The sequence below is a fragment of the Leopardus geoffroyi genome, chromosome C2 (assembly GCF_018350155.1).
Source record: "Leopardus geoffroyi isolate Oge1 chromosome C2, O.geoffroyi_Oge1_pat1.0, whole genome shotgun sequence".
Classification (NCBI taxonomy): Eukaryota; Metazoa; Chordata; class Mammalia; order Carnivora; family Felidae; genus Leopardus; species Leopardus geoffroyi.
Genome location: NC_059333.1, coordinates 105,947,914 through 105,956,333, shown reverse-complemented (window position 1 = coordinate 105,956,333; position 8,420 = coordinate 105,947,914). Strand labels below are relative to the sequence as shown.

The window sequence follows — 8,420 nt, the reverse complement described above, 5'->3', positions numbered from 1 at the left end:
GATTTAGCCTTGAGTAAATTCTATTCATTGTTCAAGTGTGTAATTTCCCTTTAATATGTCAATGTAGAATTTATGCTAATTTTTACTGGAGTTAAGTGTTCATAGCAAAATGAGCTCTTTTTGAGCTCTTTTAATTTAATAATGGGAGAATGCACGGAAGCAGTTATTTAGTGGAAAGGGGCATTATTTATTTGTTTCTGGAATTTGGACTTTTCTTAAAATATTCATTATAGCATAAGGGCTGTCATTTGCAGCAGGATGTAAAGCATGTGCTCAGCTGAAGCCCTGCACTTTACTTTGCATCTGCTACCTTTGCTTCTCCCCTTCTTCATGGTATCTTGAGACAGAATAATAGGTGATGTTTTCACATCAGGGCAGAAAATCCAAGACCTCCGAGTAACAAGTATCAATTTCATTGACTTTATCTGTTCTCCTTCTCAGAACGTTATGCTCTTGTTAGGGATTGAACTTGACCTAGGTTCTGAACATCCTGCAAACAGACTTGGTGACCTTACACAAATCTCAGTCAGTCCTTCTACAACTTGTCTTTTAGAAAAGTTAGATTGGTTAGATTGGGGGTGGGTTATTAAGAAGAGGGATGTGATGTAAGAATTAATGTTATGAAATAATTACTGTGATTGAATTTTTTATCAAGTGTCTTGGTTTATTCCAAGATAACCAATATATGAATTCTTGTCTACACAATTTTTACAACTGGATCTCTCTCTGAAACGTACAAGAAAGGGCATGGCATAAAGTCTCTAAGGATGCTAACTATAGTGAAAGAACTATAAAATGGCAAATCCATTTATGCTATGGTTCTCAGAGTGTGGCCTCTGAGCCAGCAGCATCTGGAGCACCTGGGAACTTGTCCAAAATGCATATTTTTGGCCCCAGTCTAAACCTACTAAATCAGAATCTCTAGAGGTGGGATCCAACAGTTGTGCTTCTCTAAGTTTTCCAGGTGATACTTAACAAGCTATAGTTTGAGAACCATTAATTTATAGCATTCTACATATTCTGGTATGTTCTTTTGTTGAACTAAGCTGAATAACATCTGACTTGGCTATATTGTTACATTTACTTTGTTCTTCATTTACTGGTCTTTTTTCTCATGGGTTCTATGACTCTTATAACTAATCTTAAAATGAATGTTTCCTCTTAAAATAAATGTTTCCTCCTGAAAATAATATTTCCTCTTTATCTTTGGCTGCTAGGAAGCTCAGAGCCAAATTTGAGGCCTTGTACAAGATCTCACGGCCTCCTTCCTAGTTCTCTTTTTATTTTCTAACCTTATTGTTCCTTTGCCCCAATTTCCCCACACTATTATGTTACATGTTGAGTATTTTGAAAGATCATGATTAAATAAGCAAATTTATTAGGTGACAGGAGTAATAAATGTATATATCTGATATGATCCCCTGGTGTCAGTTCTCAGTGTGTTTATTTTATGTACAAACTGAAAACTTCATTTGGGATATTCTTGAGAGAATCTGTAAGATGCAAGCTTAAATATCCAGACTCATTTTATCTGATAGCTCCTACATATTGACATCTTTCTAGTATGAAGTGATCCATTAACTTAAATACGTTGAAACCGAGAAGTCCTATTTACTTCTTAGAGGCACTAATGGTAGTGAAATTTTTCATCAAGGATTCTCTCGCCATCAAAGTCATTTTTTTTGACATTGCAAAATCACCTCTACCTAATGGCTTTATTAACACATTGAGAGCCAAAATGTGATTGTAAAAGAGGGATTTTTCTTACAAGTGCTTTTACTTAAGATGGGTAATGTTAAAGGTTTTATAAAATTTCAGCTTTCAGGGACATTCACACATACAGCACCCACTGCTTGGGATGGCTCTGACACATTTTGGCAGCAATGCTATAATTAACAAAGTCAGAATGGAGCCTGATGTCAACCATATAATATGGATCACCAAAGCCACCCCTTTTTATTTAACGTATAGGTGTCACTCACCTCTAGCAGTTCTTAATTGTGTCAGATCTGTGCAGCAAACAACAAATATTTAGGGGAAGATTCATCCTCCTGTATATTTTGTAATGAAGCTTGTGAGCCTGCTAAATAATTAAAATAAACAAATGAAGACTAATTTGCTTACTTTTAATTTTTACCCAATCTACTTTAGTTAATAATTTACAAGGTAAAAATGAATAGAAGATCAAAATGACTTCCCTTCCAGCTCCCATGTCGGCATGATGGTGGAGAGATTCTGCCTTATTGACTGCTCATTTGTAGTAGAAATAACCCCAGAGAAAACAGTGTTCAATGTGAACCAGGCTTTAATAAAAGGAGCGGCAGACTCCGGAGGTTTTTTCTATTTCCATATAATCCCAGGATCATTTGTCTGGAGCTGTTTTTGAATTATTCATACCAACAGTAGCTCTTTCAAATATTAGATGTGAACAGTTTCTATGGTACAGTTTCACAGGCAGCGTCTTTTTTTGCTGGCATTTTAAAAATAGAACTTTTTTTTTCCTATTCCAGATTGCTCTTGGGTGCTTCCAGGCGGGGTTGTATTATTAGCAAAACATTAAGAGGCTGTTTGGGGGCTAATTCTAAGACTTCTCCAGGTGAAAGAGGAAGAGAACAGAGAACTATAATGAGAATGTGATATTTCTGAGAAAGTGTTATTCATTTTAACTGGGCTTTTGAAAACCCTAGCACAGTCCTGTTGTAAGCATTGTTCAGGAGAGTGGAGTTACCATTTATTCTCATTCACTGCACTCTTAAATAAATTGGATTGAAGGGATTTATTCCGCTGATCCTATTGTTCTTATGCCCCATTTGACCCCAAGCTTTGAGTCTGTGTTTTGCAGGAGAAAACAAGCCTCTTTAGGGAGGTCTCACAGGGCAGGGAGATGCTGTTTCTCCTACTTCTCCTGTCACTTCTCCCCACCCTTCACTTTATACCCCAGCAATTCCAAAGTCCCTTAAGTTCTCCACTCACCATGAAAGTTCTTTTGGTATCTTTTCTTTGCACTTGCTATATTTGCCTAAAATGCCAGCATGTCTTACCCACTGACACCTTGATTCTCTCTACTATTACGTATGTCCTCATCCTTTAAACTTAGGTTAAAGTGCTCATTTCCTCCCCAGAACTGGTAACTGATTGCCTGGATTAGAGAATGTCCCCAGAAATAAACTCTGAGTCAGCAATTTGAGTGCAAGTAGTATTTTGGGAAGTGATTCCAAGAAGTACTGGTAGGAAAGTGCGTGAGAAGGAAGTGAAGGAAGCCAATGGAAGCTATATTATAAGCAGTTTACTGTGGGCAGTTGAGACTGGAGCCTGCTTCGGGACTCTGGGAGCCAGTGCAGAGTTAGGCCACACAAGGAGAAGCCAGCTGAATGATATCCTCTTGTTCCCATCTGTCACTGGCTGAGGACAGAGGACTGCTCCTGGAGGTACTGAATCCTTGTCAATTCTGGCCTGTGCCTGGCTGTGAAAAGAAGACTGGTGGAGAATTGCAGATGCATTCAGTAGAATGCATAGATATGTGCTAGAGCAGTGAGAACCAAGGGGATATGTGTTAGGAACCAGTACATCTATTGCATTGCCCTTGCTACACACACACACACACACACACACACACACACACACACACGTGCTGTGTTTCTGTATGTTGAGGGTAAGGAACTGCTTCTTATTCATCTCTGTGCTTTCCGTATCCTAGTATAATGCCCAGCACACCATAACTATGCAGTGAACATTTGTTGAAGCAGCAAGTGTGGAATGATCGAGTGAGTCTATTAGGCAGACCCACCCTCAGTTTTTATTTCTGATGCCTCCTTATAAGCACACTCTACCCATCATTAAGGCACCTTCCTCTCCTGCCTACCTACTCAGTTCTCAGAGAGAGTCACTCCATATATCAAACAACTACCTTGGTGCTTTTATAGTCCTGCTTTTAGAGGAATGTTCCATCCCCTACTCTGAGATGTGCTTACTCTGTTAAGGCCTTTACTCTTTTTTATATGAGAGAATGTGGAGGAGAGAGGGGGAGAGAGAGAGAGAGAGAGACAGAGAAAGAGAGAGACAGAGAGAAAGAAGGAGGGAGAGGGAAAGAGGGAATGAAAATCTTAAGGAGGCTCCACACACAGTGCGGAGCCTGACATGGGGCTGGTTCCCATGACCCTGGGATCATGACCTGAGCTGAAATCAAGACGCAGATGCCCAACTGACTGAGCTACCCAGGCACCCCCTCTGTCAGGCCTTTTCAAATGAGGTAGTGAAGTGGTGGGGGAGCTCTATGGGAAGATGCTGGGGAGTAGAATTGGTGCCAGGGTTTTAGTTCCTGTATTGCCTTCCACTTTCTTCCTCTCACACACCAAAGTTGGGTGGCAGACACCCCCAGAGCCCTGCTCTTTTTAAAGGAGCAGAATCTCTCTTCCGTTAGGAGGTTTGCTCAAATTCAGGGCAAAGAGAAGAGGTCCCTTTCCTGAAAACAGTAATCTTAGCCTAGTGGTATGGGAAGCCCACACCCATCCTCTGTATGTGTCCTTCCTGAATGCCAGTCCACTTTGTGTTTTGGGTGGAGGGTCTCCTGCCGTGAGTCCTGGATCCAGCCTACTTGGCCTATGCCTTTTAGTTTGGTCTGATTGGCTTGGTTCTGTCTTCAGAATTTCTGTAGCCACCCACCTGTGTTTTCTCAAAGCACTTTCCCCCACTGTGATGTCCAGCCTATCTTTGTCTCTCTATCTTCTTTGTATTCCTGAGAACTGGGGGGAGTTCTGAGGGGACTCCAGAAGCCTGGGGGGAGGAGTGCAAAGAATAAATAGGAATAATCTCTCCCCAACCCCAATTTCCATTATAGTAAGGAAGATAGAAATAGAAGCAAATAATTACATCATAGTCTGGTAAATCCAACAATAGCTTCAATGAATTAATAATTTGCTTACAAACAGCATATGGAAATTTCAATATTTCTTTATCTCCTACCTTGTAGAAAAGAATCTATTGCAAAGAGATGAGATAAGGCAGCATGTTGTAGGTTACTCATTTTTGGAGAGCTGTCAGGGCCATTTTGTGCAAAGGCGTAAAGGTAGGTAATGAGGTGGAAGAGACACCAAACTAGGAACACGCAGGTCTGGGAGTTAGTTTTGGCTTTGCCAGATTTCAGCTGTATAAATATTGTAAGTCATTTCCTGACAATGAGCCACATCAAATGTAAAATAGGATGTCTGTTCTTTTTTTCATAGTACTGTAATGTAGGTCAGTACAATAATGGTTTGATAGAGTTATGAAAATTATGCATAATTGGATATAAACTTTAAGGAAAAGAAAATAAAAATCTTACCATGCATCCTAAAAGTCTATCCCTTAATGGCAGAGTATAGAAATTTTCTGTAGAATATCTCTTAATTAACTTTTCTTTAATCAACTCCCCAAATAACTGAAACTCTCTACTTCCTCTATAAAATAACCTAACAGATGCCAACAGCACAGTGAAGATTTCAGGGTTATAATGCCTATGAATGTCTGCTACAACCGTTTGAGTTGTGTGCTCGCAAGAGTCCTGGTTACCATGTCTATTCATTCCAGTTCATTCTTTTATTCAGGAGATACTTGTTGATCATCTACTCCAGACTGGGTATTGTTTCAGGTACTAGAGATGTGGCAATGACCAGTGTCCACTGTATTCTAGTTGTATTTAATATTATAATTATGTAATTTAGTTAAAATATTTCATCAACTAACTAATGAAAAATAAGTGTGAAAGAATTGCTGATTTTTATGAATATTCAGTTAAAAAGTTATAATGGGCATCTGTCCTACTATCCAAGATCTTTTAAATTCCTTCTTAAACTTAAAAAAAAGTTTTTAATGTTTATTTATTTTTGAAAGAGAGAGAGAAAGACAGTGTGAGTGGGTGTGAGGAGCAGAGAGAGGGAGACAGAGAATTTGAAGCAGACTACAGGCTCTGAGCTGTCAGCCCAGAGCCCAACGTGGGGCTTGAACTCGCAAACCATGAGATCATGATCTGAGCCAAAGTCAGACACTTAGCCAACTGAACCACCCAGGTGCCCCTAAATTCCTTCTGATGTTTCCATTTCTCTTGTGACTTTGGATGTGTCAGTCAGGTGCCCCTGTAACTAATGGACATGAGATTGGGTGTGGAGCATCTATTTTGTGTTGAGGTTCCAGAGTTAGCTGTGGTGGCAGTTTCCTCAGCTCAGTTCTGTAGTGTAATTCCTGAAAATTTGGTTTATACCTACTTGTATATCTTCTCCCTCTCCAAATTCTGCGTCTCCAAATATCTCTTAATAAATTCCTTTTCTTAATGAATCGGTCATAATGAATCCTGTTGTTTGCAACTAAGAACTTTAATCATTACAAATCCTTTGGAAAGATTTTTAAAAACTAAGCTTCAAAACATACACACACACACAAACACACTGTCAAATTGGTTGTAGGCAAAACAATGTGCAACATTAAGGGGATGATAAAAATCATTAGAAATATTTCACTCTCAGATTGCTTCACAGTTTTTTTCTTATTAGTTTTGGTCCCACTTTAAAGAAATCTAAATTGGAAATCAGTGCTCTGGCATTGTGAGTGTGGGACTCTAGTCAGTGCATCCATGCTCAAAGAAAGGCCTTTACTCACCATCAAGGGGTAGAATATTGATGTACATTGATAAGTTTTTATTTAAATAAAATATTTAAATTATTCATGAATCACTTTTGATAATTTTCAACTTTTGATCACTTTGATCCACCAACCTTTTGTCAGGTACAGAGACTTCTATACACTTTGAGGCATGTGAGCTTGGACATCATGTCCAAGGAGGAGCCTCCTCCTTACGCCCCACTGTTGGCTTCTTTGGGCCTCTAACTCTCAGGCAGTTCTAAGGGCTTGGCCTATGTCTTTCAGCAAGGCTTCCTTAAACTCCAAGATGCCCTTTCAGGACTGATACCTCTGGTAGCTCCTTTGGTTGAAAATCTCTCTGAAGCTATAATGAGGTCAGGTTGTCTCTGGACAGGGTGTCATTTAGCATTGTGGTGTCATAGGTGTAGCCAGTGGCCATGTTAAGCACTCACTGTCCTCTAATACATAAATAGATTTCTTATTTCCTCACATCTTTTCCTTCTATTGTTCTTTCTCTGTCTTCTCTCCTTTTCCTTTATCTCCCTCTCTTTCATTTGACTTTCTCCTTCACATTTGTCTCCCTCACTCTCATTTCAGCCTTTGCCTCCTTGTTTCCACACTTCCCCCCTTCCCAAGCCAGTGCACCTGAGATCCTGGTAGGAAATGAAGCAGAAATTCCCTTCACTGAACACGAGGGTACAGTTTCTGTGGTAATCTTTGCTGAATGATGCTTCTGTCTGCTGTTCAATGAAGGACAGCAACTAATCCATCATTTCTTCTTGCCAAACATTTAGATAATGTAAGTCCCACCTTACACCTCCATGAACTTTACAGAAGACCACATGTACTCCTTCTAAAATATTAACACTGTCTTTGTGTAGTCTTTGATGGTATCACAGAAGAAAAGATTTGAATTTTTAAACTAGATGGTTTTTATCTAAACTTTTGACATGAGAAAATAAATTCTGTGGATGAATTTCCAGTCACTCAGGCAAATTTTAATGTGCTAATTTTATTTTGCCATTTTAAAGGATTACTGTAGAAACTGAATATCTTAAGGCTTTAAAATACACAAATCACTTGAAATTCTATAAAACAGCTAATATTTTAGGTAAAATAAAATAATAATTAATTTATAGTTTTTTAAAGTAACATTATTACACATTTAGCCAAACTAACAACAGTACAGACACCACACTGGTACTCAATGAGCATCTACTAAATGATTGTAGATCATCTCTGAGGTAGTGAAATTTGCCTTTTCTGGCTAGTGTTAAAATTACCCAACCTATTTTGAAAATTGAGCTGTAGCCATACATATACCTGAAAGGAATGCCAGAGACACTGAACACATGCCATCTCATTTCTAAATATATACATATATTTAGCACTCTTTATGCATTTTAACAGCCTCCTGATTTTATCTAATTCCCTACATGTTTTCATCAAATATTTCTTAAGCCCTGCTATGTGCTAGATCTTAGAAATGAGAGAGATCTAAGACAAAACTGGATTCTGCCTTGGAGGAGCTTCTAATATTATTGGGAATATTGAATGTGTTTGCAAGAAATGAATAAAATGGCCAGTTCAAGTGAATGTCACAGAGGTGTGAAGAAGTAAGAGATAGCCGTGAAGATTTCTTGAAAGAAGTGGGCATTGACAGAGGCCCTGGGCTGGGGTTAGAAGGTATTGAAGATTCCAGTGCTAAAATAAAAGTGCAAAAACCAGTGCCATGCTCAACAAAAAGATGTGCAAGGATTTTGAGCCCATCCAGGAGTTGGTAACTTATAAAGACTCACCTCCCAACC

General features: G+C 38.9%; 1 long non-coding RNA gene across 1 annotated transcript; it reads right to left on the bottom strand.

Annotated features, from left to right (window-relative positions):
• Nucleotides 1–946: 946 nt before the first annotated feature.
• Nucleotides 947–7,405, bottom strand: LOC123611320. Its single transcript, XR_006718584.1, has 3 exons — nucleotides 6,747–7,405; nucleotides 4,663–4,773; nucleotides 947–2,083 (listed from the first exon to the last, which is right to left on the bottom strand). It is a non-coding gene; the product is annotated as an uncharacterized LOC123611320 (long non-coding RNA).
• Nucleotides 7,406–8,420: the final 1,015 nt, after the last annotated feature.